Genomic DNA, 24,920 nt, shown 5'->3' with positions numbered 1-24,920 from the left:
TCTTCTAAGCACTTTACATATATTAATTCATTTAATACTTACAAAACTCTGGGGCATAGGTGCTACTGTTGTCTTTCTTTGTCATGGAGGACTCTGGAGATGGAGTAGTGGAGCAATTTGTGCAAGACAAACAGCCAGTAAGCTTGGTGGATTTTAACCCGGCAGTCCCCCTCCGAAGTCTAAATGGTCTAAACCATTGCCCTATGGTTAGATAGTTTTCTTCTGTGCTTTTTCTCATGACCTTTGTATGATTAAAAAGGCTTTCCTTTCAGTTGGTTCAGTAGCAAAAGTGACCAGTCAGTACACTTATCAGCTACTCTTAATTTTCTAGTTATCACAAAAATATTCCAATTACTTACCTATAGAACATTCTATCCTCAAAGGGTTGTGATTTAACATTAGAAATTTCTCTGTCTTCAAAGTCCCCTTCCCGCGTTGATCAGACAAGTCTTGATGTTACTGACATTAAAAGATTAAACAGGTATAAGCATTTAATTGGAGGACATCAAAGGAAAAAGGTTCTGAAGACTTCATCATTCTCTTAACACCAGACTAACTTCAGTTAGCAAGCCCTTCTTTTTCAGAAAAAAGATTTGCTCTTGAAATAAAGTGTTTTCTTTTTGTTTTCCTTGTTAGTTTTGTCAAACACTTTTGAAGCAGAGGATAGGATTAAACTAGTCTGTGCATTTGAAATGGAGATAGCACTGTCATGGCCAGGGAGTTCTGTTTTAAGCTCCTCTCTGGAGAAATTGCTTCACATTCAAACAATTTCATTTGAATATTAGTCTGGTGCTCACTTCTAGTTATTTTCTGAATTACCTGTTTCCCCAAACACACACACAGACACACACACAAATGTACCACACGCACATATGCACGTAAGTGTTTGGAAAATTGTATTTTTAATTTTTAATTACGTGGAAGTAATATCCCCGCATTCACCATGAAAAACATAAAGTTTCCGTATTGTCAAAGGCCCTCAATGAGATGGATTCACTCAGTGGCTGCAAAAACGGGCTCAAGCATGACAACCGTTGTGAGGATGGCGCAGGACCAGGCAATGTTTCGTTCTGTTGTACACAGGGTCGCTATGAGTCAGAACCAACTTGACGGCATCTGACAACAACAACATTGTCAAAGAAGGAAATCTCATACCCTGTTGGGAGTAAAAGAAAAAAAGTTCTGTTGAAGAGTGATACAGCCCCAGCTGGGCAGCACTAGGTGAACACACAAAGCATTCCACACTGTAAGACCAGAGAGAGACAGAGAGAGGGTTGTATATACATAGAGAACAAAGGAAGGGTAGGGGGTTAGTGATCGATTATAGATAAGATCAGCTTCAGCTCAAAGTCCTTTGAAATTTACAAGTCAGCCACTTGGTTAAGAGGGAGTGAGTTAACACCTTTGAACAGCCCATCTGGCCCCATTACACAGGACCATAATCATGAAGACATTTTTTCCTGGGAACACACTGTTTACATCCTCACACATTCTTCCTACGAACAAATGATTTACATCCTGACCTTTTGCTTCTCAGGAATGTAAGTTGTCCCCGTTATAATTTACCACAAATTTTTTACAGGTGTACTTTTTCAGCCAAGAAACTTCTGGATATTTCAACAGTTAACTAAAAAAAAAAAGTCGTGCAGGGCCTAAGGTAAGGTTGTTTAGGAATGTCTTTTTTTTTTTTTTTTTTAAGTTATTTAGACTGAATTATGAAAAAGAAGAAATATTGACTTAATTTTCCTGATCTGAGTCTCTTTACTCTTAAATTTATAAATTTTAGAAAAATAAGCAGATTTATAAGCTTTTTTTTTTAATTTGGAAATAATTATAGACTCACACGAAGTTGCAAAAATAGTACATAGAGTCTCACATACCCTTCCCCCAGCTTCACCCAATGATAACAAAATAAGTAGATTTGAACTTTTTATATTATCTCATACTTTATTGCTCTAGAAATTTATTCCTCATTTCCGACTTATATGTAAATCATAAATACAGTACCTGAGGCCTAATGTGTGATTGCAACATAGTATAATAAATATTTTAAAAGTTATCTAATTAAAACATGTCCTCAAGTTCTTCCAAGCACAGCTCTAATTAAAGTCTATGCAAGATACAGGTGTACAAGTCTTTGGACATAAAGGGTTTTGTTTTTTTTTTAATATAGTTATGTTATCCTGAAAAGTAATTCCTACATCAATGTACTTACTTATTATAGAAGAAGAGAAACTGTTTATAGCTGTCTTTGGATAAGTAAATCTCACATAGAAACTTGGTGTGGCCTCAGAAAGATCTTTGGAAGATTGATTCTATTCAGTAAAGAAAAGTTGAGAGCAATGCTTAAGTCAGAAAAATAAGGGAAACACAAATGAGATGGACAGTAACTATGCACAGTTACAGCCAAAAAAATAACTAGTTGTTACCATGGAAAATGTGATTTAGTAATGTGGTTAAATTCAATAATTTGTCTTAAACAATTTAAAAAAGAAAGAAAACATGACTAGAGTTGGCTGGTGAGACTGGCAAGGTGATCCTCGCCACTGTTTCAGGGGTGTTCTTTTGGTCCGGAGGCTTTATAGCTTATTGGCTATGAGCTCAGCTGTTGGCCTTGAGCAGATCTGGCTTGAAAAACTTAGACAAATTAACACAATAAGCTCCATTTTTTTCTCATCTGGAAAACAGACCCTAATATTAGGCTTTATGCACAGGTTTACTGTGAGCATGAATTAGAATACTGGAAAAAGTATTTAGTGTAATTCCTGATATGATATTATATTCCTGAAAGCCTCTAGTAAATGTAGCTATTATTACCATCAGCCTCAACATCTTTTCAAACAATGTTACTTTTACAATGGATTTTGGTCCTAAGGCGCCCTCGAGAGTTACTCCAAGGGGATTTTTGTCTTTATGGATTTGTTTAAATGCACATCATGAAACAATATTTACACTTAAATTCCATGATATCTAACCTAAAAACAAATTAAAAATCTGCTTTTAGAAACAGCCACCTCGGAGATCTAAGCAGCATACGCTGGGACTGGAGTAACCTGAAGACGGGCACAGTGGTTCCCCCTGGCACTGTTCTCCTCGCCCTTGTGGTGGAGTCCCTTCCTCTCTTGCTCCAGTGTCCTTCTCCGTAATGACCAGGCAGAAGACGGGCACAGTGGTTTCCGCCTGGCACTGTTCTCCTCCCCCTTGTGGTGGAGTCCCTTCCTCTCTTGCTCCAGTGTCCTTCTCGGTAATGACCAGGCAGAAGACAGGCACAGTGGTTTCCCCCTGGCACTGTTCTCCTCGCCCTTGTGGTGGAGTCCCTTCCTCTCTTGCTCCAATGTCCTTCTCGGTAATGACCAGGCAGAAGACAGGCACAGTGGTTTCCCCCTGGCACTGTTCTCCTCGCCCTTGTGGTGGAGTCCCTTCCTCTCTTGCTCCAGTGTCCTTCTCCGTAATGACCAGGCAGAAGACGGGCACAGTGGTTTCTGCCTGGCACTGTTCTCCTCCCCCTTGTGGTGGAGTCCCTTCCTCTCTTGCTCCAGTGTCCTTCTCGGTAATGACCAGGCAGAAGACAGGCACAGTGGTTTCCGCCTGGAACGTTCTCCTCCCCCTTGTGGTGGAGTCCCTTCCTCTCTTGCTCCAATGTCCTTCTCGGTAATGACCAGGCAGAAGACGGGCACAGTGGTTTCCGCCTGGCACTGTTCTCCTCGCCCTTGTGGTGGAGTCCCTTCCTCTCTTGCTCCTTCTCGGTAATGACCAGGCAGAAGACAGGCACAGTGGTTTCCCCCTGGCACTGTTCTCCTCGCCCTTGTGGTGGAGTCCCTTCCTCTCTTGCTCCAGTGTCCTTCTCGGTAATGACCAGGCAGAAGACGGGCACAATGGTTTCCGCCTGGCACGTTCTCCTCGCCCTTGTGGTGGAGTCCCTTCCTCTCTTGCTCCAGTGTCCTTCTCGGTAATGACCAGGCAGAAGACAGGCACAGTGGTTTCCTCCTGGCACTGTTCTCCTCGCCCTTGTGGTGGAGTCCCTTCCTCTCTTGCTCCAGTATCCTTCTCGGTAATGACCAGGCAGAAGACAGGCACAGTGGTTTCCGCCTGGCACTGTTCTCCTTGCCCTTGTGGTAGAGTCCCTTCCTCTCTTGCTCCAGTGTCCTTCTCTGTAATGACCAGGCAGCCCACAGTTGTCTCCTACATCTAGTGTTCTACTCTGCAGCTCACTTCCGCTTTGAAGAGGTTTCACATTGAATTTGTGAATTGACATTGAGGAAATGGTTGGTGCTCAATATGTTTTACAAGTAGTGAATTATCCAAATTACCCCCAAACCTATCATCCTGTTTGTGTTTTTATACTCACACTTTTACTAATGGCTAAAATCACTTTCTCTAGGACCAAATGTTCATCAATTTTATATCTGGTTAGGATTATTTTATACACACTTTCTACGAATGATCACATTGAAGAACATTTTTAAACTTAACTTAAAAAAGATTCAAATATACACATAAGTAGAGCGAATAAACAGAACAATTGCTGTCAAATCGATTTCGACTCATAGAGACCCTACAGGACAGAGTAGAACTACAGCATAATGAATCCCCATACGCCTATCAAGGAGCCCTGGTGGCACAACGTTTCAGAGCTTGGCTGCTAACCGAGAGGTTGGCAGTTTGTCCCCACTCAAACCCATCAGCTGTTCTGTGGGAGAAAGATGAGGCTGTCTACTTCCATAGAGACTTACAGCCTTGGAAACCCTAGGGGCAGTTCTATTCCGTCCTATAGGGTCACTGTGAGTCGGAATGGACTCAACGGCAATGGGTTGTTTTTTTATGCCTATTACTCTGAAAAAAAATTATTTTTCAAGATTCTGTACATTTAATTCATGTATCCAATTTTTCTTTTATTTATTTTCTTAATAATATATTCTAAAGCAAATCCCAGGCGTCTTGTCATTCCACTCCTGCATACATCTTTTTAAAAAATGGCTATTTTCTTACATAACCAGAGTATAATGGCTAAATTAACAAAATTAATAATAGTCCCTTGTTAATGTCAAGCTCATAATCACGTATTCCCAAATTTCTAACGTTATTTTATTTTGACATTGGTTGGTTGAATCAGGATCAACTTTTTTTTTTTAAATGAAAGAACCAGAACATAAAAGATGGTATTACAAGAAAATTACAAACGCGATATAGGCTAGTAGATTTGTCAGTTATATGGCTCTAAGCCTAAATTTAAAAAAATATAATAAAAATAAGCATCTTTAAACTAGACCTCAGTCTGTAATATGGAACTCAGCCAGGAGGGGGAGTATAGCACCAAAGAGCTTTCTTTTTCGTCTTGCTTAAAGACAAATAAATAAATGAAGTAACTGGGCGCCAGGCTCACCATGGTATTCGCTAAATTTAGGAGGGAGAAATATGCTGGGGAATAGCTCTCAAAAAAGTAATACTTTATTTCTTAGTGGCTAAAAAATTTTTTAAATCCCAATGAAAAAATTTTTTAAAGGAGAAATAAGCACAACTGACTATTAATCAGTAAAAAAACTGTTGGCGTCTGGGTCTACCAACATCGGGCGTTACGCAAAAACCGTGGACATAAAACCAAAGTAAAAGAAAGATTAAAACATAACATCCAATCAAGTGATACATTTTAGACAGTGAGATTTAGCAGTTACCACATTTAAGAACCATACAATAATGTGAATTTCCCACTTCATCACACACAATTGTGTCATGTGTATTTAACAAAGTACTCTGAAAGCTAATAGGAAAAAAGTATTTAGAGAAAATATTTTAAATTAAATATTGAATTTACCAACTTAATAGTTTTTGTATCTCTTAGAAATAAAGTCATGTTCATTGAAATCCCAATGGTCATTAAATCACATATTTGCCAGACAAAAAAAGAAACAATCATCCTAAGATATTTGTCTAAATTTCTTAGACTTTGTTTAAAGTTGGACTAACTTTACCTGTTTTTCTAAACTGAAAGTGAAGCCTAGCATATATCCTAGGTTAACTGACGTTTGATATCCTAACCTTTTTGTTAACAACACATTTTGAGAATAAGTTACACAACAAGCTGTTTTGAAACAATCATGTTGTAACCGACAGAGACAGGAGAATTAAACCAGTTATCATAAATGACTATAATTTAAGTAATGAAGGCTGAACGCTAGTATTACCCAAATCAGAATCCCCAACTACTTAAAGAATAGTATGTTGTTGTTATTAGGTTTTGTCATGTCAGCTCCGACTCACAGCGACCCTTATGTACAGCAGGAGGAAACACTGTGCGGTCCTGCGCCATCCGCACAATTGTTGTTACGCTTGAGTCCATTGTTGCAGCCACTGTGTCAATCCATTTCGTTGAAGATCTTCCTCTTTTTCGCTGACCCTCTATTTCACCAAGCATAATGTCCTTCTTCGGGGACTGATCCCTTCTGATAACAGGTCCAAGGTATGTGAGATCCAGTTTCACCGTCTTTGCTTCTTAGGAGCATTCTGGTTTTACTTCTTCAGAGACAGATTTGTTCCTTCTGCTGGCAGCCCATGGTATATTCAATATTCTTCACCAACACCACAGTTCAGAGGCATCAATTCTTCAGTCTTATTCATTGTCCAGCTTTCGTATGCATATGAGGCGATTAAAAACACCATGGCCTTGGGTCAGGATTCACCTTAGTCCTCAAGGTGACATCTTTGCCTTTCAACACTTTAAAGAGGTCCTTTGCAGCAGATTTACCCAATGCGATGCGTCTTTTGATTTCTTGACTGCTGCTTCCATGGCTGTTGATTGTGTTTCCAAGTAAAATGAAATCCTTGACAACTTCAGTCTTTTCTCCATTTACCATGATGTTGCTCATTGGTCCAGTTGTGAGGATTTTTGTTTTCCTAAGGTTGAGGTGTAATCCATACTGAAGGCTGTGGTCTTTGATCTTCGTCAGTAAGTGCTTCAAGTCCTCTTCACTATGAATGCTGTAAATGTCAGTATTTTATGTTATGTTTCACTTCATTATGACCTACTTGAAACATAGTTAGGTGTTAAGAAGTGAATTTGACTCTACCTTGTTATATTGAAGTAAATGAGACCAAATAATAGAACTTTAGACAGAGAAAAAAGTATCACTGGAATATACTCTTCTCTCCAATGTAGTTTTTGCTAAGTGTTATACAAATAGAAGGTACTTAATGAATAATAAATAATAAGTAATAAATAATTGTGAGCACCATGAGAATAGCTTTTTTTGTTGTTGTTGTTCAGTGTTGTATCCCTTGTGGCTACAACAGTATCAAGGGAAGTGTTTTGTAAAAATTTCTTGATGTTAATGAATTTTGAGGTAAATGAAAGATGTAAATTGCTAGACGTTGAGATAGAGAAAATTCCAGAGTATTGAGATTCCTTTTGGTGCCAGAACTACTAACATTGTTGATGGATAGTTGGAGGGGAAAGAGATATAAAAAAAAAAAATTTCAAATAGTTTATTTAAACAACTGGGTTGATAGCACATGTACTGAAATGGAGAATATTTTGGGGGTAGGGTTAAAATGTTTGGCTAAGAAAAAAGGAAAAAGTTTCATCTAAGTGAAAATGAGATAAGGTTTTGATTCACAGTATAAGGTTTGCTCTTGACTAAAGGTCGGTGGTTCGAACCACCTAGTGGTACCAAGAAAGAAAGACCTGGCAATCTGCCTCCATCAGGATTACAGCCAAGAAAATCCTATGGAGCAGTTCTACTCTGTAACACATGGGGTCACCATGAGTTGGAATCAACTCAAAGCCAATGAGTTTTGTATAAATTTGAAAGTTTGATGCCTAAAAGTGGTCTGTTAATCCAAAAGAATTGATGAAATCTCCTAATAGTGATTTATTTATAAAGAGGACCTGATGGCTTAAAACATTCTTGAAAATACCAGATAGTTTTTTCCATTGATTTTATCTTCTTTAAAATAAAAGTTAATCTGGTAATCTCTCCTAGAATTTGATCATCTTGTAAAATGGGTTTTTTGAGACTTTTCTAGATAAAATGTATTTTATGTAGAATTTTCAATGGAAGCAGTTTTGGATTTTGACATTTGACATTGGTCTTCTAAGTAACATGAATCTAAACATGAATACCATTACTCAAAAGATCTCATTGCTACTGTATGAGACACCATAAGAAAAAAGTGTAGAGACTGAGTCAAAATTATAGAAGTTGCTTATTTAGACAAGCTAAGAGGGTTGCCATGAGTCAGAATCGGCTCGACGGCAGTGGGTTTTTAAGAAGAATCTTAATTTTCTCTCTCAGGATGGCTTAACTGAAGTAGTGTGTGGATAGAATCCATGAGCTTGTATGAGGAAAAAATATTTATTTTCACTAATAATTAACTGAAATTTAGCATTCTTCTCACTTGTATTAGCACCAAACAACACAAATAGTATCTTTGTGTTGTTAGCAATAAAAATCACGAATCTTTTCATATCATGTTATGCTTTAGATATTTTGAAATATTGTTCACTCTCATCACTATTCTGAAATTAAGCTTTTATTTCCAGACTATTTAGTTAAACGAAAACTTTATAACGTGAGTATACTGGGTAATTTGGTAACAATTTCTACTTTGAGACTTAACAAACAATAAATACCTACTTTACTTACATATTCCATGTACAGGCAAAGTATCTGTGCCAAGAGGTTTAAATGTCTTAGTCTCATATCAAATGTAAAAAATGCAGGAACGATTGCTAGATGCTCCAACTAACATTCCCATCACCAGCAGCACTTCCAGGTCAAATTTGTCACATGTGCTCATAAAACCGTATTTCTTCCTTCAGGGTACTGCCTCAACTTGCATGTATAGGTCCATTACGGTGGTTATTTGTGTTTCACTCCCACGAAATTACAGGAAACTTCTAGAGCAGAAACAATGTAGGGTTTTGCTCAATATTTTGTCTCTGAATATAATGCAGCGCTAGAAAAAAAAAGATATGCAATTTAAGATTTCAAATGCATTTGTTCTAAAAACAAAAACAGAACACAACAAAACAAAACCAAAAAACAACGATAACAAAAAAACAAGCCAAAGAACATCACACATAGCTTCATAGGCCAAAATATATAAATATTTATAGGAAAATCCGCTGAAGAAGAAAAATAATAACTAAAGGTTTATTATTATAAATCTTCATTTCTAGTAGTTATATTATTTTTCTTCCTTGGCGAACATTGAACTGCTAACCTTTTGGCAGCAGCCATATCACTTAACCACTGTGCCACCAGGGCTCCAAGAAATAAAGAAAAAATCCTGAGGGTAAACATTTTCTTTCATATTGAACCAAATGGTGAGGAACCATTGTCATGACGTCAAAGCACATGGCCATCAAAATCAGTGTTACTCAACTACTTTTTAACCTAGGCCACCTTTAATTAATTAAAAAAAAAATGCACTCCTTCCTCCCATTGAAAATCATTGATATGCAAAATTTAGAGTCTATTATTCAAGTATCTGTATTGGCCAAGAAAATTTTAAAGTGATTTTTTTTTTTTAATTTTGATGTTAGTATATACAGCCAAAGGTAGACTGTTTCAATAATTTCTACATGTACAAGTCAATGGCATTCATCACAGTATTCAAGGTGTGCTACTTTTCACTATCCTTTTCAAATTATATCACCATCACCATGGTCTTAAATTCACTGCCCCCTAAGCTTTCCATCCAACCTTTCGAATTGTCATCGACAATTTGATTTCACATTGATAATTCTTTAGAAGAGCACAGTACTCAAAGCAGACATACTTTACTAGTTAAGAAATGCTGTTTTTTGGTTTAAAGAAGACTTTAGGGGATAGTTTTGGTTTAAGGTTGATTTGTATAGAAGCAGTTTCATTTTACACTTCCTAAATATACATCATAAAATATACTGGAAGTTCCATTACTGTCATCCCCCAACACTAATTCTAACATGGCCCTTTTCAAGGAGCGCTGCTGTAAACAGTACTGTGAAAAGATACAGAAACATTTGACAGCTCTTAACAGGGACCAAAAGGCAGGTAGGTGTAAAGTTAGAGAAAACACAGTACCTAAGACCATCCTCACTTCTGACAGCAACTGTAAGATCAGGGGGTTCCCCAAACCTCTTTTTTTTATTGTTTGGTAGAAAGACTCACAGGACACACTGAAAGCTGTTATGGTCACAGTTTCTTACAGGGAAAGGAAACAGAGTCAAATCAGCCAAAGGAAGAAGCACATAGGACAGAGTCCAGGAAAGTACCAGACATGGAGCTTTCATTACCTTCTTCCCGTGGATACAATGGCGGCTTTATTTTTTTAGCATCAATATGTGACAATGTAAGTGTAGTACTGACAACCAGGGAAGCTCACTTGAGTCTAGGTGTCCACAGTCTTTATTAGGGTTGATCATGTAAACCTGGTTGGCCATCCACATGGCTGACCCCAGTCTCCAGGCCCTCCAGAGGTCTACTCGTGCCATGTGACCCAAAACACCTATCCTAAATCACACTGTTGGTGTGACTCATACCCTCTACCCTAAACCACATTGTTACAATCTGTCTGGCCAAATGACCCCAGGTAAACAAAGACTTTTATCAGCTGGACATTACAAGGGTTTAGACGTTACCTCCCGGGAAACAAAGACGAAGTTGAAACCTCTTTCTGGGTAAGAATAAATACTTTACTACAGGGTCACTATGAGTCAGAATGGACTTGCCAGCAATGGGTACACAGCAGGTAAGAATAAAATCCTAAGAAAAAAACACATCTATTTTATTCTGGTTTTATTCTTCACTATTACAAATGAGGGGGGTAGACGCATGATCTCAACAGTTAATCTACACTGTAAGTACCTCAAATTGTTACTTTTTTAGTGGAATCTAAAAAACACTGTATACATTATCTGACAACCATAAAATGGGAATGGAACTAATTTCCTTAAAATTATTCTGATCCTGAATTCTAAAAATATGAAATAACTCTGCCTCTTATTTTCTGATTCCTTGGATTCATTTTACTGTTTCTGGTCTCTTTTCCCTGTTAGAATGTTAGCATCATGGGCCTCAAGCATTTCAGACAGCGCTTGGCACAGATTAAGTCCTTTATTTAGGAAGGAAAGAATCCCACTTTGAAATTGACTATTGTTATGTAGACTTTCAAATATTTAACATTTAGTAAATTTGTTCACTAAACTCTTATTAAGCAAATTTCACAAGCACGGATTGTTCCAGGAGTATTAAAATATTAAGATTTTTTCCTTTTTTTGAAATGATAGATGGTCTCTGAAAATGAAATTGCTATAATGTCTACTGTGAAAATTGATTACATATTTTGAATTAAAGTTTTGCTTATTTAAAAGCGACCACATTGTATTCAGTTAGACGTTTATCTTCTGAAACCTGTTTCCCTCATAATTTAACAAATACATTGAACAATTTAGTATATCTTTATACTGATGATTTGAGATCTGCCAAGGACCTGATTATATGCTATTTAAAGGTTTTATCATGGGAAAAGGGACGAGTTGGGTTTTATGTTATCACTTAACTTCTCTGCCCTTTTCTATTAGCAAACACACAAGGAAATCTTTTCTTCCACATTAAGGAAGACAATAAAATCAATTTAGCCTGCATTATTAAATGTGCATATTCTAAACATTTTAAAAATTTACCTCTAGAAATTGATTCTATATTCTGTTCACTGGGATATTCTTTGTTAGTGAAAAAATCCTCAGCTGTGCTGATTCATCTCTCAGGAACAGTGACGTGATATCACTAATGAGATTACCTCTTAATTTTTATTTTCGCTTCAAATCTCCTTTTCCTGTTAATGTGTCCCCATTTTACTTTGGTCATTTCATTCACCTTCATTTCATTTTGAAATTAAAAATACTGTTTCTACTCCATTTCTGGCTTTTTTTCTCCTGGTCTATGTTTGACCTCACTGGTATTGATACTTGAATGCTTTGAAGTGCCTTTTAATTGAAATTACCTTTCTTCTGAAAACCAAATGTAAAACTATCCATCCAGGCTTCACTGTAAGCAATATATCACAGATGTCAAATGACCTCCTTAATTTCCCTCTCCACAGAAAGATGAGGAGATGTGGCATAACTGTTGTGCGAGCTAAGTCACTTGATCTATGATGATTCAATAACTTTTTTCTTCCAAAATCAAACACTGTAAAAACTTTCTTAAGCAATGTCACAGTTTTTTTCTTTTTGTCTGAGATTATTTAAATATCTTTAAAAGCATTGGTAAGTTTTTTATGCAAAAATTTAGTTTTTATTTTTTGGTAAAGGAAAGGGGAATTTTAGAGTCATTCGAACAAGTGGGAACATATATACAAACCAAAACCAAACCCAATGCTGTCACGTCGATTCTGACTCACACACACACACACACACACACACACACACACACACGTATATTCAGTATTTAAAAAAAAAAATTTACACATAGTAAAATAAGATGGATTCTCACAAAAGTTAATATGAACACTGCTTAAATTTTTGCCAAGGTTTACACAGATTAAATAAAATCTTAATCTACATCTACAAATGCTTTTAGAATAGAGAATATTTAGACTAAACTCTGAAGCTTGAAGGGAAGCATTACTTCTAGTTCAATTCCTTTTTACAAGTTTTTCCCAGTTTTGCATTTGTAAAGGGTATGAGGATTTGATGAAGTTATTAAGTTTTCAAAAGGATAATCTATTTTTTCACCTGAGATGGCATATTTTACCTTCCTCAGTAAGACGAAAACATGTATCTTCTTATCAGTCAAATGTGAGAAGAACTAATGAATAAAAACATTTCTGAGGAGAACTGGATTACTTTTTGACATGCCCACCTTTGTCTGGAAGTACATGATTCGACAGCCAGCTGAAATGAATATGTATCACATCTGTTACGTCAACAACAGGTGAAAGTATGTTTTTATACTGGCCTGAAATTTAGGTAATAAATGATCCATTGGAAGAATTCAAGGCATTCTCTAGCTACTTAGTCTAAAATTGTCTGCAGTGAAGCTGAGGCTTTATTCGACAATTAATGATCGTATATCTTTACGTAATAAAAAACATTTTGATTTTTGTAAAACAGTAATCTAAGGAATGTGTATTCCTCTATAATTTCTAAACTTTATTCTTTTATTATCAGGAAGCCACACAAGTAGACTATGTGGTAGCTGAGGTCCCTGGGTATTGTAAATGGTTCATGTGCTCAGCTTCTTGCTACAGGAAAGACGGGTGTTTGAGCCCACCCAGAGGTGCCTCGCAGGAAACCCTGACGGCAAAGTGCTTAGGAGCTACCTCTGCTAACCAAAAATTCGAATCCACCAGGCACTCCTTGGAAACCCTATGGGGCAGTTCTACTCTGTCCTATAGGGTCACTATAAGTCTGAATCCTCTAGACAGCAACAGGTTTGGTTTTTTGGTATAATGTCAAGGACAGCAAGCAGACAGGAACCCTAACATTATGCGGTTCTTTATTCTTCCTCAGCAGAACTGTGTAAAAGATGGGATACTTGGGAATACTGTACTTAAGAACGGTTGCCACACATCTTCATCTGTTTCCAGGACAAGGAAACCTCATTTCACTGCAGAGACTGAGGACGTAAGCCTCACTGGGGGATTTCTGGGGCTCTCCCCCAACAATTACATCAACTCCGCTACCTAAGGAATTCACAGAACTACAACTGGATATTATCCTTTCTTTTTAAATTTCTTTTTACGTATCATACCATCAATTGTTTAATGTCTGTTATATAGACCCTTCCAACAAATTCAGTTCTGTATCACCAGTGTACAAGGTTTTACTTTTTTTCCAGACAAATATGTTCTTAAACCAACCCATATCTTATTACTGTCAGAGAGACATAATCATAAAATGCGATAATGGGTTACTTTACTAACTTCAGTACTCCAGTAACTTCTGAAAAATATGCTAGATCAAATGATCTAATTCCTAATTTGGATCTAGGGTAAATAGTGCCAACATGGGACTTTATGGCAATGTAAGGGATTATAGGATCTTTTAATCCATGTGCGTTATACATTCATCTTACTTTACATGTCCTGTATAATCTCATACATATAATAAAGTTATCACCCTTACAATTTCTGAAGGACATGTAATTTTAAAATTTCATATGTTGTCACAATATTTAGAGATTTAAAATATGTAAACTTTTCTGATTCAAAGAATGCTTAAAACAAGATTTATCATAAGACCAAACTTAAGAAATTTTTAAGTGTTAAAAATAAAAGATCTGTTTCATGCAGTGACTAGTCGCAGTCTAACCCACTGAATTTACACACATTAGTTATGGAGAATTGAGTTGTATATTATATTTGTCAAAGATTCCAGTAGAAAACAATAAAAAGTGTTCTTTGACTCTAGACAGGCACTAAGATTTGCAAGCCTTGCTTTGAGAAAATCCAAAATGATGACAAAAACCCAGTGATGACAAAAGGACTAGCTAATGTATTTTTTTTTTGTATAGGATGTGGGATAGGAGAGAAGAGCCAGGAATGGCTTCGATTATTGTGGGATATAGTTGCCGTTGACTGAGACTGTGAAGACTACACGAGGAGTTTTTGGAAAGTGCGGTAATATGAGCTACTCAATTTTGGATGTGATAAATTTGAGATGTCTATTACAGATCCAAGTAGAGATATCAAGCAGGAAGTTTGGAAACATGGCTCCAGAGTTCATCAGAAAGGCCCAGGCCAAGTAAGAGAGTTCAAGGGTTAAGAAGGAAATAAGTGGTTGAAATTATGGAGAGTAACTGGCTGTGTGCTTGGGAGGAAGGCTGGGGAAGTGGATCATGTCCAACAGAGCATTCAGGGAAGGTCTCTCTGTGGTGAATTGAAAGACGGGAATAAGCCAGGCATGAAAAAAGCTTTCAAGGCAAAGGGCATCAGGCATACAGGCCTGAAGATGCAACGGAGTTTAGTCAAATAGACTAAGCTAGCTGTCTTCTACCTGAGCCAGTTATCTGAACCTCATTTCTCCTCCTCCATATTTTACCTCAGTAATTCCATCCCTCATTCTTTCAACGTATACGATTCCACCTCTCATCTCTTCTCTCTCTAAGCAACTTTTACCAGGTCTGTACAACGATCCTTTTGCCACGTAGAAGTTTACCTCTACAGGTCACGTTGTTTAAGTGTCTCAAGTATGCAATTGTTCCATTCCCTTAGGACCCTGAGACATTCTTGATTGATAATATAAAACCTTGTTTTTAGAACACTCGCACATGCATGTGCACACACACGCATACACAAAGAGTTTAGATCTTGGATTTTATATAAATCACAGAGCCATCACACAAAAAAGCCTCACACCAGCAACTTCCTTTTTGTTATGACTAACAATCCAGTTACAGAAAATAGTTTAGTAACTGCCTGTACTTTTACAAGCTTCTGAATTATGACTAATTTCTTAGAGACACTTTGGTTTATACTGATATTTGTTATTTCAGTTTAACTCTATCAAAATCACAGCAAAATATACTTGTAGAGAGGTAAATATGCTAAAGAATGTTTCTACACAACACTGTACAATTTGGATAAATTATACCACACCACAAAAAATTCCTAATAACGCTCAAAGCCCCAGGGATCAAATCGCAAAAAAAAAAAAAAAAAATGCAGACGTAATTATTAGGGTGCTATGTCTCATACTACGGATCATACTAGATTAAAACTTTAGATGCACATTTAGTAGTTCCTTCTCCGCTACTGAAAGACTGTCAAAAGCAATTCCCCAATCCTTTTTTGTGCTGCTTCAGAGATCAAATTAAAATGAACATGCGTGTGTGTGGTGATGTGTGTGTGTACTGTGTGTTCTATAAATATGTCTTAGTCTGGGTTCTTTAGAAAAGCAAAACCAGTGAAGCGTATGTATGTGTGTATGTGTGTATGAGTGTATGCGTGTATATATAATATGGAAATCCTGGTGGCATAGTTGTTAAAAGCTACAGCTGCTAACCAAAAGGTCTACAGTTTGAATTCACCAGGCGCTTCTTAGAAACTCTATGGGGCAGTTCTACTCTGTCCTATAGGGTCACTATGAGTCAGAATTGGCTCAACGACAACAGGTCTTTTTTTAAAAATATATGTACGTATATAATATATATGTATATATTGGGTTATATGTATATATAGAGAGAGATTTATCTCCAGGAAATGGCTTACAAAGTTGTTGTTGTTGTTAGGTGCCCTCAAGTCAGTTCAGAATCCTACAGACCCCATACAACAGAATGAAAGACTGCCTGGTCCTGCACCATCCTCACAATTGTTATGCTTAAGTCCATTGTTGCAGCCACTGTGTTAATCCATCTTGTTGACGGTCTTCTTCTTTTTCTCTGACCCATCTACTTTACCAAGCGTGGCGTCCTTCTCCAGGGACTGACCCCTCTTGATAATATGTCCAAAGTATGTGAGACAGAGTCTTGCCATCCTTGCTTCCAAGGAGCATTCTAGTTGCACTTTGTCCAAGACAGATCTGCTTGTTCTTTTGGCAGTCCATGGTACATTCAATATTCTTTGCCAACACCATAATTCAAAGGTGTCATCATATCTTTTTCGCTCTTCCTTATTCATCGTTCAGCTTTTGCAAGAGTATGAGGCGACTGAAAACACCATGGCTTGGGTCAGGTGCATCTTAGTCTTCAAGGTGACATCTTTGCTTTTTTACACTTTAAAGAGGCCTTTTGCAGCAGATTTGTCCAATGCAATGCATCTTTTGATTTCTTGACTGTTGCTTCCTTGAGTGTTGATTATGGATCCAAGTAATATGAAATGCTTGACAACTTCAATTTTTTTTTTCAATTTATCATGATGTTGCTTATTGGTCCAGTTGTGAGGATTTTTGTTTCCTTTATGATGAGATGTAGAAGCTGGAAAGGGCCAAGTCCATGGATCAAATGTCAGGGGTCAGGCTGGAGGCTTTCATAGCTTCAGGGCTGACAAACCCAAGATCCACAGTTCAGATGGTAGGCTGCTGGCTCACAGCTGCAAAGGCTGATGAATCCATGATCAGCAGTTAAGATGGCAGGTTGATGGCCCAAGTCCCAAGAGCTGAAGGTCAGATGCTGATGAGCTGAATGCAGGACCCAGAGCAGAACATAAGCCAGCAAGCTTTGCTAGCAAGTCCATGTATACTGGATGCGTTCCACACCCCCAAGAAACTCTCTTTCAACTGTTTGACTATTCATAGCATATCCCATCATGGAGGTGGTCACATTATATTAGAGCTCATCATGGAGGTGATTACAGCATTATATGACTGCCAGCTACACCATAACTGCCAAACCACTGAGAATCACAGCCCAGCCAAGCTGACACACAACCTTAATGATCACAACATATCATTTTATTTTGCACATATTAAATATTCATGTCTGCATGGATATCTCATGGATGTCTCAATTTTTTTTTTTTTTTAATGCTGGACAACTATACAACCACCACAACGATGAGAAAAGGGCACTTCTTCACAATTTAGAAACCCAGAATGACAGAAGCAATGTACTCATAAATTTTTTTTTTCAATTTCAGCTGAAACGATCTGATGATAAATTCCCATGTATACAAGTGTTATCATCTGTGATTTCTGTGTTAGAACTCAGCGTATAAAACATTAAATCCCTATACACTATTACAGTTTTCTTTGGGGTTGATCAAAATAAATAAATAGATAGATGATAGATAGATGATAGATAGATAGATAGATAGATAGATAGATAGATAGATAGATAGATAGATAGATAGATAGATAGATAGATAGATAGATAGATAGATAACATCATAAATTCAACTGTTTTCCAAAAATAAGATAACTAAGCCTTATTATGAGCCTTACCTTGGCATCGTAACCAAATGTAATATTTCTCTACTACAGTGGCATTTTGTAAAGTTGAGTAGGTCCTTTATCCATTTGCCATATCTAGAAAAGCAATAGTCTTAACAATTTTTTTCTCCAGGAAAATGTGATCTTTAGAAGGAACTAAGCCCTGAGAAAAACAGTATTTTTAATTTTCATCCTCAGACTAGGCCCTAGAAACCCCCAGAATATTATGTGTTTTAAGGCCTCTTGAAAACGCTTGCCTGCTACAAGTTGAGCAACATCTCCCCTCCCCAAGGCAGCAGGGATACTGTCTCAATTGTTTCCCTCATACCAGGCTTGTCTAGTCTCATTTCTCCTTCTTTAGAACAAAACACAAATTTAGACCTGAAAAGCATTTAAAATAAATGTCCTTATAAGTTGTCACAAAGCTGGCTTTTATATGCCCAATTATGCATCATTCAAAACAATTGTGCTCTCACTTGCTTATATTATCTTAAAAAGGAATTTATAATTTATTTATTCCAACAAATTTCTCATTCATAATCTTGATATGTCCAATGCCATTTAAAGCATAATAAATTGTTGTCTGATATTCGAAGGAATCAACTTAGAATTATTTCTCATATTCATGGTGGACTCTATGCAGTTGCTTACTCACACATGTGCATATTAAAATTTTTATAAATGTGAAAAGTTTTATTTTCCCCTAAATGAACAATGCGTTTCTTTAAAGAAGATTTCCCTAAGCAAAATTAGCCATTTTTGAAGCCTGTGAGAATACAGCTTTTCTTTTATTCAGACATATCAATTTCAGTATTGTTGATCAGCTTTCTAGCACTTTGTCACCGATTTCTCTTACTTAGAACAGAAGGAAATGTTAAGTCACAATCACTTCACTTTTCGCGTTTTCTCAAGGTTAGATACTTGTCTAACCTCACAGACTCTGAGGGATGCCCTTTCTTCCCCCATGAAAAGATAATCCACCTGAACAAAATATTAACCATAAGAGACTCTCATGGATTGAATTGTGTTCCCAAAAAATATGTGTCAACTTGATTAGGCCATGAGTCCCAATATTTTGTGGCTGTCCTCTATTTTGTGACCTGATTAGCCTCCATTTTGTGATGCGTTGTAAATCCTATCCTCTATGCCTGAGGTTAAAAGAATTAAGTTGTATTTGTTATGTTAATGAGGCAGGATTAGGGTGTGATGTATCTTGAATTACCACCCTTCACAGCCCTACAAGAGATAATAGAAGAGAGAAGGGAGCAGAGAGAGAGGGACCTCCTACCAACAAGAAAGGAGACCTGGGAGCAGAGTGTGTCCTTTGGACCTGGCATCCCTGTGCTGAGGAACTCCTAGACCCAGGGGAAGATTGTAGTCAGGAAGGTTGTAGTCAGGAAGATTGTAGTCATCAACTTTCCCCCCAAGCCAAAGACCCAGGGGAAGGTTGTAGTCAGGAAGGTTGTAGTCAGGAAGGCTGTAGTCATCAGTCTTCCCCTGGAGCCAACAGAGAGAGAAAGGCTTCCCCTGAATCTGGCATCCCGAAGTCAGACTTCTAGCCTTCTAAGCTGTGAGAGAATGAATTTCTGTTTGTTAAAGCCGTCCACTTGTGGTATTTCTGTAAGACAGAGGCCATTAGGCAAACAGGGACCTATAGAGCTATTTTAAAGTTTTTTGTTTCCTGGGTTATTAGGCATTAAAAACGGGCTTTTGTGGGCTTATTATCATTCTTCAACTTTGATTGTAGATGGTATTTTCAGATATCTTTTGCCAATAAGGAAAAGAGAGAGATTTGTGGGAGTCCTTGAATGGAGAAGAGGATTTCTTTCCTACATCCTGTTATAAAATCACTTGTTATTTATTTGGTCTGAGTGTACTTTGCTTGTGATTTTTGGTTCTCTTTTTACTATTCTAAAAGTCATGGTAGGTCATAGTTTATCAATTTACAGAAATCACTACTCCTGACATTGAATATTTTTAAACATTAATGATAGACTAACATAGTTTTGTAGTTAAGGAAAAATAATACTAAAATCTGATTGCTATAAAAAAAGTACAGAAAATAAGTTAGGTTTGAAGATTTTCAACCTCCTTTATTTTCAGGGATAATTTCCAAACACAAAATTAAATGGATCTGCTGAGACATAGAATAAGCTTCTATGGAAATTGGTTATGAAGCTCGTGTTGAGTCTAATCGTTCTTTCTAATATTCATTTTTCCGCCCACTAAATCATTACCTTCATTAGCAATGATTAAAACTAAGCTTCAAAGCTGGCAGAGTTGGGAGAATCCTCACCTCTCTCTAATGAAAAAAAAAAAAAAATGACTACAGTCCAAAGCACCCTTCTGGGAAAATGAACTCCACTTAGAGCCAGCGGACAGCAGAGGACAGAGCGAGCTCAAACGATTCACAGTTCATGTGGGTGCAGAATAGAGAACATTTTAAATCCAACATGGGATTTTACAAATTCGGTTTGAAAAAGCTCAATGTTTAATATTATTTTATGTAAAACCCAAAAAGGGCCTACTTTTTGTGAGTGAAAAGCAAGTAATATATCCAGGAATATCAGAAAACAAAATGCAGTGATGAAAATGTCCTCAATGACTCATATCATTTGGCTGAAGTAAGATCCCATATGTTGCTCAGAAATTAATCTCAATTTTACCCAAGAGATAATTGGCAAGTCTTAAGTACAGTGACAAAAGGGACTTTTAAAACTCTGTAATAAATTGCGGGGGAAAACCCGCCAGTTCTGTAACATAACATTGTATGTGATTTTTAAAAAATGTAGAGGTTAATACATATTTGCTACAAGAAAGGTAGGTGAGAAAGACAGACTCTGTTAAAAAACCCATTACTAGTGATAGAATACAGCTTCTGGAGAAACTGCTTCTCCCTCAAAGCAACTTTTTAGGAGTAAGTAATGATCTTAAGTTAACCTTTCAACATTTAAAATTTTAAAAAATATCTTAAAAGACACAATAGAGGAACTTGCTTCCCTAGTAAATATCTCATTAGATTGATTTTGAATTATCTCTTTACTCGAGGTGGCTGAACTAATGCAGCAGTTATCCAATGGAGATGTGTAAACGTAGAACTGGCATTTATAGTTGCAAGAAAACTAGGTCTTTCTTAAACATGAAAACATTAAAGTGGCAGAAGAGACAATGTAAATGAAGTAAGAAGAAAGTAAGCTTATAGAGATTTTAGAAAATTTATCTAATTGATATGTACCTATTTTATCTTCAGATAAGTGTTTTAGTACATACAAATAATTGAAAATAAAGTATTTGTTAGAGAAAATGTGGAAAAATGTTTTAAATAGAACTTTTTCCTTGTCCTTTGAATTTTTCCCCTAAAAATGAATTTTTAGCAGTTTCACCTAAATAAGAGGGAACAGCTTCCCAGAGTTGTGCTCATATGATTGTCCCTCATCATCATCCCATTCTGCAGAATTTATCAGGCTGAGAAAGCAGATGTGAAAGAAAATTCTAGCATGTGTTTTCTGTTTTCAAATGACTTGCTAATTTGGAAATACTAGTGCTTGACCTAATTGATGCCATAGCTCTAGGGATTAAACAGAAGTTTGTCAAGGGCTATATAATTTACTAGTTAGCCTACTAATTTACCAATTCCATTATCCTAATTTAAAGAAGTGAAGAGCTCTGTATCATCCTGGGGTTTGTACTCAAACAAATTGCAAATAGTTTCTTATGTTCCCCATTGTTCTAAAGTTTGCTTAGTTTTTAAATTGCAGTTCTACAGATCAAGTTAAAAAAATGTTAAGCAGGTTTTCTTAGTTTCCTCTCCTTTAAAATGCCATAGTAACCCCAGCCCCATCTAGTCCAGAGATGGCTGTGGGAGCCTGTGGAGTTGAGCAGAGCACCCTGAGAAGGAGAGGCCTGGGGGAAGGTGGTCAGCGGAAGTGGTGGGATTTGGTACCCATGTATGTACTGACAGCCAGCCAGGAGACAGGAAGTAAGCGTGTGGTGGCGCACAAAACAGGCAGAGCCTGTACTGAAGCTGGAGCTGCAGGAGCCAGGCAGCAGGGGAAATCTTGGAGGAATTTAGACGCGTAAAGTCCAGAAACTTTTTCCCAGATTTTGAGTTTTGCCAGAAAATGGGAGTTTTAAGACCAGAAAGAAATAGAAACAGAAAAGAGATAAAGAGAAAAGAGTAAATGAAGAGCGGGGATGGGTGAAGAGTGGATACTGGTGGTTTATCTTGCTCTTCAAGCAGGCTATAAAGAAAGACTGGATAGAAAAGGGAAATAGGCATAGCTTCTAAGACTGGAGTAGGTAAAAAGATAATCTTTTCAAGCAAAGTCTTATGTGACCATCTGATGGTCAAGAGGTCAGAATAGTTGCATAAAACGGTGTTTGTGGAGGAACTAAATGAGGGGAAAGAGGAAGTAGTGAATTTCAAGTGGTAGGGAGGCGTACATGAATTGATAAGATGTATTTATAAAGGGGAGGAGAGACCTTCTGATGAAGAAAAGAGAGAGAGCAGCAATGAGGTCCTCAAACAAAAAGGGAACCAGTAAGAAATAGTTCATTGATGTCAAAGAGTATTTAGCTTATGAGAACCACCCAGAGGGTGGGGTTTTTATTTTAGACACATAAGTAGAGGTTTAGGAGTCATTATCTTTTAATAGAAAATAGATACATCCTTATGGGATTATAATAAGTCAAGGATTAGATTCTGGTGATATGTAGATTAACTAAGAAAATATCTAAATCTGTAGTGCCTTACTGATAGAATAACTATTACTTGGGACATATTTCTTTCTCTAAGGGAGGGAAAGCTTGTTTTAACTTAGCAAGAGTGACTATAAAGTTGTTCTTGGAATTATTCACAAGGTCATAGTTCTAGGGGATGTCATTTGGCTAAAAAGATAATGGATCAGGGCAGACATATTAAAAATGAAAGCAGGATAAGCTGTAAAATGTTGTGATCAAGAAAGCAGTTGCTGTGAAAAATGCTTATGTAAGCCGGGAACCTATTTTTGAAAATCTAGAGAAACAATTGCTTCAGGGAAAAATCCAAAGTATATGGAAGTTGGTTAAGGGAAGGCACGCCCTTCATCCAAGATGCCAGAGGGAGCACAGGCACACAGAAAGGGATGCCAGAAGACACACGCAGCTACAGGTGGTCATCCTCAGCCATGAACGCGGAACAAGGGTTTATTTTCAGCATAAACTAGCTGACTGGAGGAGTCGCATTGGATTAATACAATGGTGGCAGAAAAAAATCTCTCAATGTGTGAAATGAACCCACTGATTTTAAAGAGTGCAATGTCTATTATAATCCACAGACTCAAATAAGCCTGTAGAACCGATGAAAGTGAATAAAGAATGAAATCAAACGCTTGAGATCAGTTCATACAGATACGTTGAAGGTAAAGGGACAGCGCCGAGTGAGACTAAAGATCAAGCCTGAAGATCAAGTGTCCCTCAGGCAAGAAAGGACAGCGATGCAAAGACAAATGCACGAAGAAGCCAGTGCAGGAGGAGCAGCAGGGAGGTGCTCTTTAACAACTGTTTCAGGGTATGCGTGTATATATAAAGACAGCGCTGGTGGCACGGTGGTTAAGAGCTCGGCTGCTAACCAAAAGGTCAACAGTTCAAATCTGCCAGCTGCTCCTTGGAAACCCCATGGGCCAGTTCTACTCTGTCCTATAGGGTCATTATCAGTCAGAAGCGACTTGATGGAAATGGGTTTGAATCCACCAGGCACTCCTGGTGGATTTTGAACTGCCAACCTTTGGGTTAGCGGCCGTAGGTCTTAACCATGACGCCACTGGGGTTTCCATATATTTATATGTATTTATATATATATATACACATACACACACGGCACATAGAGAAATAAAGAGAACAGGCACTAATGCTGAAGTACCATGCAAAAGATAAAGAAAAATCATTTATTGCCAGATGTCACAACTAAAGGAGAGTGAGCAGCATCACAAATACTTGAGAAAAGGAAGAGCTCTTTGAACACTAACCAGTTTAAAACAGAAGGTTTTAGGACAGTTCTAACTCCTGACACAACTCAGGAAGCATAGATTTTTCATATCAAGAAACTTAGGTTCAAATTCTCAACTCCTGTTTATCAGTTGTTTGAAACTGGACAAGGCCTTTAACCTTGCTCAAACTTAGTCTTGTTACTGACAAAATGGAAATTACTGTGTGTATACTAAAAGATTGTTTTTAAATACAGTCTTCCAAATATTTGCAGTGATTCTTCAGCATGCATTTATTAACCACATAGAAGAAAATATGGCAATATCTTTGTCTTCACAGAGTTTATAATCTGGTATGAGAGTATACTGACAGACATTGAACATGGAGGTAGTAGTAAGTAATGCTAAAACTAAATAAAAACAAAAAGATAAGCAATTAGAGGTGATATTTTAGCTAGGAATATTAAGAATTTGCTGTAAGTAAAGTCTTGTAAAATGTGCATGTGTTATTAAACATAAAATCAATGAGGGATTTTTAGGTACAACATGTAAAATTGTACCAGACAGGGCTAGAAAATGATAGCCTGAACCAAAAACACATTGCAGAACAAACAGAAGGGAATGGGAAGGATCATCTTTTAGAATTGGAAAAAATAATTTTATGGGACAAAGAATTTTTTTTTAAATCACCCCTGATTATTTGTGGGTATAGTACATTGATATACTTATAAGGTTATAGCAAAGTAATATGATCAATGAGAGAATAAGAAAAGTTACTAGAGTTAAACAGTAGTGAGGCGTGGCACGGGAAGACACATACCACAGGAATTCTTCTCTGTTCACGCAACTCTTGACCTACTCATAAAGGTAAGCACATCTACTTAGTGAAGCAGTGAGTAAAGATGAGACTGCTATATTATTCCAAGTTACTATTTTTGAATTTTAGGAAGTGGATTATGAAACAATATAATAGAATAATATCTAAAATAACCTGAGGTTTGGATTTCTGAGTCAGACCTAATATGAGTCACGATTCTATCATTTAGGGATCTTAGGAAACTCAGTTAACCTCCCGAAGACTTGATTTCCTTACCTGTAAAATGCGAAGG

Source organism: Elephas maximus, chromosome 12 (genome assembly GCF_024166365.1).
Source record: "Elephas maximus indicus isolate mEleMax1 chromosome 12, mEleMax1 primary haplotype, whole genome shotgun sequence".
Taxonomy (NCBI): domain Eukaryota; kingdom Metazoa; phylum Chordata; class Mammalia; order Proboscidea; family Elephantidae; genus Elephas; species Elephas maximus.
The sequence above is the reverse complement of the archived record's forward strand: the minus strand, read 5'-3'. Positions refer to the sequence as shown.